We start from the raw sequence: 10,348 nt of genomic DNA on the forward strand, positions 1-10,348 counted from the left end.
AAATGAATACACAGTATCTATATCTAGCAACAGGAATATACCTCAAAAATAGAATGCAGCATAAATCAGGAACATAGCCTACACCCCTGGACCCTTCAACTAAAAAAAAATAAAAGATTTATAAGAAGCATCAAAAGTGAGGTTAAATATATTTCTTCTAAAAAAGTTCTCCAGAGAAATTTACCTATACATCTTTTCAGCAACTCTGAGATTTGAATGAGAAAAAGAAATCTTAGAGTCTATGCTTTGGATTGAGAAGGTTTAAGGCTTCGGAAAGTGTGATCAGGCTAACAATCTGGTCAAACCTGTAGGGGAGAGATGAAGAAATGAAACTGACAGTTACTGTGAAATCCAGATGATCCCATTTATAATTAATTTCTCAGCCTTTCGACTGGAATCGCTGGTACTTAATTTGTGATCCATCCCCCTTGATTCTTCTGCTGACCTGTGAAAAAAGTGCAACAAGATCCTTGTATAGTTGTCAGGAACCAGAAAAAGTAGAAATTGAGAGTAAATGTAAGTTTACTCATAAGGCTTATATTAGGAAGCTAAAAATATTTGACAGGAACCACCAGTAAAAAAATCTCATAATGTGCAATAATCTTTGGACTCTCAACTGTATTTATTCAAATGAATAATTTTGATATGATATCTCCAATTGAGCTGAGGACAGGTAACAAATATCAAATACGGTTGTTTTTCCCCAACTATTTAATGACTAGACAAATAATACTACTTTTGAATTTAAAAAGGAAATGCTGTGTTTGGATTGTTGAGCTATTTTATCAGCAGCCTCCTAATTGATCCTCTGGTCTGGAGTCTGGTCTCCCTAATGTCCATGGAAAATGCCAGAGCTAAGATATTCTCACTACATGTTCCTCCAGCACCACATGCCACAAGTACTCTTTGGTAACGTCTCTCTTCTTAGCTAGACTAAAAATTTGCTTATGGCAGGGACTATTATCTTCAGAGTGCTAACATTTATGCTTCATTCAACTGGAGTTCCAAAAGTGTGTCTTTGGTAAATCAAAAACTCTCAAAAGACTGGTTGAAATGCAATACTAGAGGCCGGGCGTGGTGGCTCACGCCAGTAATCCAAGCACTTTGGAGGCCAAGGCGGGCAGATCACCTGAGGTCGGGAGTTCAAGACCAGCCTGACCAACATGGTGAAACCTCGTCTTAAAAAAAAAAAAAAGAAAAGAAAAAAAAAAAAAAGAAATGTAATACTAGAGAATGCTAGTAGGTGGCGCCATGATTTGTTTATGAGAGGAAGAAAGAAAAATCTCCAGATATTTGAGAAAAGAAACTCAAGATACAGGGTAATCTGATCACAAAACCAACCTTACTAAATAGAATACTTACCTAGGTACCTGGGAAAAGATGCATTGCCCAAGGAGCCCCCGTGAGAAAATCTAGCTGTTCATGAAAAGTCCCTTTTTGACAAGTACCTTTCTGAAAGTTTTTAGGGCCCAGAATTTAATTTATACCATTGTATGGGGTCAGTAACCCTTTCCATAGTTAATTTTAGATGTTAACCTGCTCATTAGAAAAAGTTTTGTATAAACTGCCATCTTGTGAAATTACAATAAAACCATGTACAGACTTAAAATAATCTAAGTATAAAAAATCCTTATACTTCAATGCAAGGTGTACAATCTTCTAAACTATGGAACCTAAGTAGAGGTGATTTAGAAATATCTGCAGATATATGAAGTTTTTAAACTTGACCTTGGTTGACCTTGGTGCCAAGAGAACATGGAGGCTGTCTAGATGTCTAAATTCTCTCTCTGTTCCTGGGAAGTCCAAAGCCTAGATAATTAATGAATTACTCAACTGCTATGTACCCAGCGACTAAGTGTTAAGTGAACCAGTTTTTAAATCCGTTCCGGAAAGAGAGAACTCTAAATGTTTTTTAAAAAATAGGTAGGCTTGGTAGTCAGAACAATTTGATTTAACAAACATTTATTAAGTGCCCCTTACATTAAGTAGCTTCTATTAAGACATAATGAGTTTTATTTTTTTAGTTATAAAGATACTTGTTGCACGCACTAGAAAATTTAGAAAAGAGAATGAGAAAGTCATAATGCAGCCACCCAAGGATGATTGATAATAACATTGTGCTATACTTTAATCTAAAATTTTTTTCTTACATTTTTTTAAATCTAAATTTTTAAACCTCATTATATATAACTTTTTTCCTTTTTTTAGAGATGGGGTCTTGCTTTGTTGCCCAGGCTGGTCTCAAACTCCTAGCCACAAGCAGTCCTCTCCTCTTGGCCTCCCAAAGAGCTGGGATTACAAGCACGAACCACGGAGCCCGACCCTTCATTATATATAACATTTTTTCACGTGGCATTTTAACAAAATTATTTCTCACGTTACTAAAAAAAAGCTTTCTAAACAAAATTTTTAATTTTAGATATGAATATACAGATTTTTAAGGTTTTGCTATTTGTCATCAAATTAATCTACAGGAAGGTTGAATCAATGTATGAACCCACCAAAAAATATAAAAATGTCCACTTCTACACATCTTCAACAATACTAGATATTAAGAATCATTTAAGTGTTTGTCAAAATGATACACAAAGCTTATTATCTGGAGTTTTTCTCTATTTTTTTTCTTTTCTTTTTTTTTTTTTTTTTTTAAGAGACAGAGTGTCACTGCTGCCCAGGCTGCAGTGCAGTGGCATGACCATGGCTCATTACAGCCTTGAACTCCTAGGCTCAATTAATCCTCCTGCCTCAGCCTCCTAAGTAGCTAGGACTACAGACACATGCACCTGGCTAATTTAAAATTTTTTTGTAAAGACAGGGTTGAGATCAGTCTAGGCAACAGGCTCCAGGCTGGTCTCGAACTCCTGACCTCAAGTGATCCTCCTGCTTCAGCGTCCCAAAGTGCTGGAATTACAGGTGTGAGCCACCATGCTTAGCCTTCCCTATTTTCTATCTTACAAGTTGGAGTTAACATCTTTCACATGCTTGATGATAATTTATATTACTCCCTTTATAAATTTTCTATTAAATTTTAAACTATTTTTTCTACTAGCATTTTTGTCTTTTTCTTGATTTGTAAGAACTCTTTGTATTTTAAGTGCATTAATTCTCTGTCTCATGTGTTGAGATTTTTGAAGTTTTCAATGTATTGGAAGTTTTCAATTTTTATATAGTTGATTTTTTTTTATGGTTTCTACTTGTGCTTGTGGTATCATGCTTAGGAAGGAATTCTCCACCACAATACTATGTTTATCTATATTTGTTTCTAGTTTAAAATTACTTCTTTTAAAATATTAAGTACACCTGGAATTTGTTTGGTACAAGGAACGAGGGAGTACTTACGACTTTATTTTCTTAGCAAGTGCTTACCCACTTAACACCATTTATTAGTCACTCACCCCAGTTCAAGTGTCATCTTCATCATATAGTAAATTCAACATACTTAGATTTATGTGTGGGTATCTATTTTATTCCATTTATTTGTTTATCTATTCTGGCCCTGGAATCATACTGTTTGATTGTAAATATGTGACAAGTTTTACCATCTCCTAGGGCAAATTTCCCCTGGTTAAATTTTTTTCAAAAACTTTAAAAATATTCTAATGCATGTATTTATCTAGATAAATTTTAGAAACATACAATCATGTTCTCCAAAAAGCAGTATTCTGTTGGGATTTTAAATGAGGTGTCATTGTATATGCATATTGAACTAAGGAAAATGTGACAGCTTTACAATATTGAGTTTCCCCGCAGCCACAAACTTTTATTCATATCTATATATACAGGGTCTTGCTCTGTTGCCTAGGCTGTAGGCTGGAGTACAGTGGCATAATCACGGCTCAGCTCATTGCAGCCTCACCCTCCTGGACTCAAGCAATCCTCCCACCTAAGCTTCTCAAGTAGTTGGGACTACAGGTGCATGCCACCATGCCTGGCTAATTTTTGTATTTTTTTGTAGAGACAGGGTTTCTCCATGCTTCCCAGGCTGGTCTCAAACTCCTGAGCTCAAGTGATCCATTCACCTCAGCCTTCCAAAGTGCTGGGATTACAGGCATGAGACACTGTGCCTGGCTCAAATCTTTTTTAGAATTCTGTGACATTCAAGAGTATTTTAGTTTTTTTCGTACAGGTCCTGCATATTTCCTGTAAAAATTACTCCAGATTTTGTAAATAGTCATGTGGGATAGTTTTTTAAAATTATATTTCTAGCCATTTATTGTTGGCAATGGTCCTTTAGGCATATGTTTCTTTTTCTGTATTTTTAAAATTGTCTTTTGGGAAAGAGCCGAGGAAATAGAATAACATTGAAGAACTTTTGCCAAGTTGCTTTAAAATTTTAAATCACAAAATAAGTGAGAGTGCCCATTTCATACCTTGCACTATCCACTGTTATTTTTGTAGACCAATGATTAATTGGTTTCAGGGAAATAGTATGTTTTTGTTTTTGTTTACTTTTTTTACTATCTGTGAAGATGAACATTTCTCCATAAGTTTCAGTTGTTTTTCAGTCATCGGCATGAAAGACATGCCCCTTACATGGCCTGTATTTGCAGAACTGAAATACCACTGACTGAGGCAGCAGAGTTGATCTAGTCCAGTGATTGTCAACAGGATAAAGACATGTTTGGTGATCAAAGTAATTGTTGAGGGGGCTACTACTGGCATTTAGTGGGGGAGTGCCAGGGATGCCAGATGTCTTGTAAATCATAAGTTAGTCTTGCATTATGAGGAATGTCATACTGAACATTTATGTGAATGGAAAATGCTCATAATTTTCTATGTTTAGAATCTAATTCTGTCTTACAGACATGCACACATTTTTGCTTCAATTTGATAAACGCCGAGATTTCTAGGCATGCAACTATAGTGTAAATTAAGGTAAAATTGCACTTTAACAAAATCATTCAACAGTTTGGAAAACAATGTCACTGATGGTGACATATTTATACCATCGACATTGCCAATACAACACATCATTATCCATCTGTTTTTGTAGCTGTCCCATTCATAATGATTCTAAGAACAAGTATAATAATCTGGCTAAAAAATGGAATCTTCTAGTGTAGGCATGCTCAAACATTTACAAAATCTTTATAAAAAAATTTATAAAATTATGTTTCATTCATAACAATTACTTTCTCTTTATCCTTTGTCTTAAATTTAGTGCAGTATATTTTAATGGTATTATTATTGAGATGCAGGTAGGTACTATTATCTATAAATGTAATTTCCCAATAGTAAAGAGGGCCTTGCAAAACATTGATATAAAAACTGGGTCTGGACATGTTAAAATAATTAATACCCTATGACCAAATTTATACCATGAAACAGAAAATGCATCAATATTAGAAGATAGTTTAATTGGCCAGGCACAGTGGCTCATGCCTGTAATCCCACTACTTTGGGAGGCCAGGGTGGGTGGATCACCTGAGGTCAGGAGTTCGAGACCAGCCTGATCAATATGGTGAAACCCCATCTCTACTAAAAATACAAAAATCAGCCAGGCATGGTGGCATGTGCCTGTAGTCCCAGCTACTAGGGAGGCTGAGAGAGGAGAATTGCTTGAACCTGGGAGGTGAAGGTTGCAGTGAGCTGAGATAGTGCCACTGCACTCCAGCCTGGGCAACAGAACAAGACTCCATCTCAAATATATATATATATTTATATTCTCAAATATATATATATATAAATATATATATATTTTAAATCTAATTCATAACATTTGCTAATAGATCTAAGAAGATAAAGCATTTGATTATCTCAATAAATCCTGAAAAAACTTTGATACAATTCAACACCGATTCATAAACCTTCTTGAGAAAACAGAAAAAGGATTAACGTTTCCTTAACCTGTTACATTAACCATGCCTTTCTATTTGCTATATTTTCATGCCTTGACATCTGGAGCTTTGCTGGCCCTGGAGGCACTACTCATTCCAAGGGGAGCTAATTCCTAGACATAGTTAACAACTCACCTGCAAGACCGCCTCCTTTATCAGGCCTTCCCATTCTGGGCCACGATCTACCTGCCCTAATCACCCCGGGCCAAGTACCAGACAACTAGGGACAGGCCTTATGCCTCAGGGCCTGCTACAACTATTCAAACCAGCCAATTCTGAGCCTGCTTGCCCTGCCTTGTTCATTCCTTCTCATAGAAACCACAATAAAGGCTCCAGCTCACAGTTCCTTCAGCCTTGCTGCCTCCTGTGTGGCCATGGTGCTTCCCCATGTGGTATAGTGTACCCCTTTCTTTTGCAATCTATGGATACAATTTGTTTTCCTTTTTAGAGACTGGGTCTCCCAGACTGGAGTGCAGTGGTGAATTCAATCAATCCTCCTGCCTCAGCTTCCTGAGTATCTAGGTCCACAGGCACACCCAGCTAATTTTTTATTTTTGAGACCAAGTCTTGCTCTGTCACCAGACTAGTGCAGTGGCGAAATCTCGGCTCACAGCAACCGCCACCTCTCAGGTTCAAGCAATTCTCCTGCCTCAGCCTCCCAAGTAGCTGTGACTACAGGCATGTGCCACTTGGCCATTAGCCTGGCTAATTTTTGTATTTTTGGCAGAGATGGGGTTTCACCATATTGGCCAGGATGATCTTGATCTCTTGACCTCATGATCCACCCACCTCGGCCTCCCAGAGTGCTGAGATTATAGGCATGAGCCACTGTGCTCAGCCAATTTTTTTTAAAGCACCATACTCTCACTATTTTGCCCAAACTGGTCTTTATCTCCTCACCTCAAGTAATCCTCCCACCTCTACCTTCCAAATCTCTGGGATTACAGGTGTGAGCCACTGTGTCTGGTCCACACTGTCTTTTTAATGGTGGTCTTCTCCTGATCTTTTGACCTTGCCATCATAAAAAAATAATTGAAACTGAGTGTTTTAATAAAGTTTCTCCAGGGAGGCAGGGCCCAGGGAGAAAGTTGGAGCGGTAACCTAAGCTGGCAGTGGTGTGATCCGGAACCAAATCAGCCCGCGGTGCGGTGCGGAGACTCCATGAGGCCCTGTACATGGGCTGAGGTCCTGTAGTCAATGCGTGCCCTGGACTTCAACACCCGGACTCAGGTCACCAGGGAGGCCATCAGTCTGGTGTGTGAGGCTGTGCTGGGTGCTAAGGGGCGACAAGGAGGAGAAAGCCCTGTAGCTGCCAGCTCAGCTCTACCCTGGGAAGGGGTTGGCTGGAATGCCAGTCACTCTCACCATCTCCACCAGCAGTCTCAACCTCATGGCCACAGACTGCAAGCAGATCATCGCCAACCACCACGTGCAATCTATCTCATTTGCATCCGGCGGGGATCCGGACACAGCTGAGTATGTCGCCTATGTTGCCAAAGACCCTGTGAATCAGAGAGCCTGCCACATTCTGGAGTGTCCTGAAGGGCTTGCCCAGGATGTTATCAGCACCATTGGCCAGGCCTTCGAGTTGCGCTTCAAACAATACCTCAGGAACCCACCCAAACTGGTCCCCCCCCATGACAGGATGGCTGGCTTTGATGGCTCAGCTTGGGATGAAGAGGAGGAAGAGCCACCTGACCATCAGCACTATGACTTCCCAAGGGAAGGAATCCCCTCTTGGGGGGGTAGTAGACATGAGGCTTCAGGAAGGAGCCACTCTACTCGCTGCCCAGACCCCCAGCCACTTGGGAGCTACACTGCCTATAGGACAGCCTGTTGGGGGAGATCCAGAAGTCCGCAAACAGATGCCACTTCCACCACCCTGTCCAGCAGGCGGAGAGCCCTTTGATGATCCCTCCTACCGCAACGTCCAGAACCTAGACAAGGCCCAGCAAGCAGGGGGTGGTGCTGGGCCCCCCAATCCTGCCATCAATGGCAGCGTGCCCCAGGACCTATTTGACATGAAGCCCTTTGAAGATGTTCTTCGGGTGCCTCCACCTCCCCAGTCGGTGACCATGGCTGAGCAGCTCCGAGGGGAGCCCTGGTTTCATGGGAAGCTGAGCCGGCGGGAGGCTGAGGCACTGCTGCAGCTCAATGGGACTTCCTGGTGCGGGAGAGCACGACCACACCTGGCCAGTATGTGCTCACTGGCTTGCAGAGTGGGCAGCCCAAGCATCTGCTACTGATGGACCCTGAGGGTGTGGTATGGACAAAGGATCACCACTTTGAGAGTGTCAGTCACCTCATCAGCTACCACACGGACAATCACTTGCCCATCATCTCTGCGGGCAGCGAACTGTGTCTACAGCAACCTGTGGAGCGGAAACTGTGATCTGCCCCAGTGCTGTCTTCCAGAAGATGCCCTCCAGTCCCCTCCGCCCTATTCCCTAACTCTCGGGACCTCATTTGGGAGTGTTCTGTGGGCTTGGCCTTGTGTCAGAGCTGGGAGTAGTGTGGACACTGGGTTTTGTATCCAGCTGAGTGAGAGGGTTTGAGTCAGAAGCCTGGGAGAGAATCCTACTTCTCCCCAAACATTAATCACCAAAGTATTGATGTACAGAGTGGCCCCTTACCTGGGCCTTTCCTGTGCCAACCTGATGCCCCTTCCCCAAGAAGGTGAGTGCTTGTCATAGAAAATGTCCTGTGGTGACAGGCCCAGTGGAACAGTCACCCTTCTGGGCAAGGGGAAAAGAATCACACCTCTGGGCTTCAAGGTACCCCAGACCCCTCTCAGTGGCCCCCCCACCCCCATGTTTAAACTTTGTGCCTTTGACCATCTCTTAGGTCTGAAGATATTTTATGCAAAGAGTCCTTGGGTCCCTGAGTTCAATGACAGGGATGCCAACACCTTCTTGGCTTCTGGGACCTGTCTTCTCCTTGCTCAGCATCCTCTCCGCTTTGGGCTGGGAGAACAGAGGCAGGAGTGGCAGCTGTCCCCTCTCCCTGGGGATATGCAACCCTTAGAGATTGCCCCAGAGCCCCCCTCCCAGCCAGGGGTGAGATGGACCCCTCCCTTGCTCAGTGCCTCCTGGCCGGGGCCCCTCACGCCAAGGGGTCTGTACACATTTCATAAGGCCCGCCTTCCCATGTTGCATGCCTGTTGTACTCCACAACCAAAGCATACCCTTCCTCCTCGAACCTGTGTCCTGCCTCCCCTTTGGGATGGGTGTGGGATGACGAATTTGGGCCCCTTGTGCAGTTAACTCTCCCAGATGGATTTTGTGGAGGTGAGGAAAGGGGCATTGAAACTCTAAAGCAGTAGACAATCTCCAAGTACCATCTGTAGAGATGGAACTGCATTCTTTGAACATTTTCTATGCATATATTTTCGGGCTGTAGACTTACGTTCCTAATTGTTTTCCATGGCTTATTCTTGAGCACAAAATGATAATCAATTATTACATTTATACATCACCTTTTTTACTTTTCCAAGCCCTTTTACAGCTCTTAGTGTTTTCCTCGCCCATGCCTGTGAGGTAACTGGGATCGGCTGCATTATCTTTTACACCAGAGACCTGAGGCAGATGAAACTGATTTCCAGATAGGACTAGAAAAACTTGGGCCTCTTAAGGCTAGGCTGAGAGGCAGAAGTTTGCCCCAATGCCTGTCAGTTTTACGGAGGGAAAGGCAAAAGCTGCAGTTCCTGAGCACCTCCTACAAGCCACACCGGAGCCAGCCTCCCTTCTCGGCCTGCGGATAAGGGAGAGTTGACCGTTTTCATCCTGGCCTCCTTTTGTTGTTGTTTGGATGTTTCCACGGGTCTCACTTATACCAAAGGGAAAACTCTTCATTAAAGTCTGTATTTCTTCTAAAAAATAAAAATAAAAAAATAACCATTAAAGCCACAGTTGGTGGGAGTGTAAATTAGTTCAACCACTATGGAAGGCAGTGTGGCGATTTCTCAAGGATCTAGGAATAGAAATTCCATTTAACCCAGCAATCCCATTATTGGGCATATACCCAAAGAACTAGAAATCATTCTACTATAAAGACACATGCACACATATGTTCATTGCAGCCCTGTGTACAATAGCAAAGACCAGGAACAAACCAAATGCCCATCAATGATCTACTGGACAAAGAAAATGTGGTACATATACACCATGGAATACTATGCAGCCATAAAAAACAATGAGTTTGTGTCCTTTGCAGGGACATGGATGAATCTGGAAACCATCATTCTCAGCAAACTGACACAAGAACAGAAAATCAAACACCGCCTGTTCTCACTCATAGGCGGGTATTGAACAACGAGAACATGTGGACTCAAGGGGAGGAGCAACACACAGTGGGGGCAGTTGGGGGGGTAGTGGAGAGATAGCGGGGGGTGGGGAGGGAGGGATAACATGGGGAGAAACGCCAGATACAGTATGCACCTAAAGTTAAATAAATAAATGAAAAAAAATTTTGAAACTGCATGTCAAAATACACAAAATTCAATCCTACAGTTA

General features: G+C 42.0%; 1 pseudogene; it reads left to right on the forward strand.

The window, feature by feature from the left end:
- The first annotated feature begins 6,998 nt into the window (after positions 1-6,998).
- LOC100412597 (SHC-transforming protein 1 pseudogene) lies at positions 6,999-8,555 on the forward strand (annotated as a pseudogene).
- Positions 8,556-10,348: the final 1,793 nt, after the last annotated feature.

This window comes from Callithrix jacchus, chromosome 5, assembly GCF_049354715.1.
Source record: "Callithrix jacchus isolate 240 chromosome 5, calJac240_pri, whole genome shotgun sequence".
Classification (NCBI taxonomy): Eukaryota; Metazoa; Chordata; class Mammalia; order Primates; family Cebidae; genus Callithrix; species Callithrix jacchus.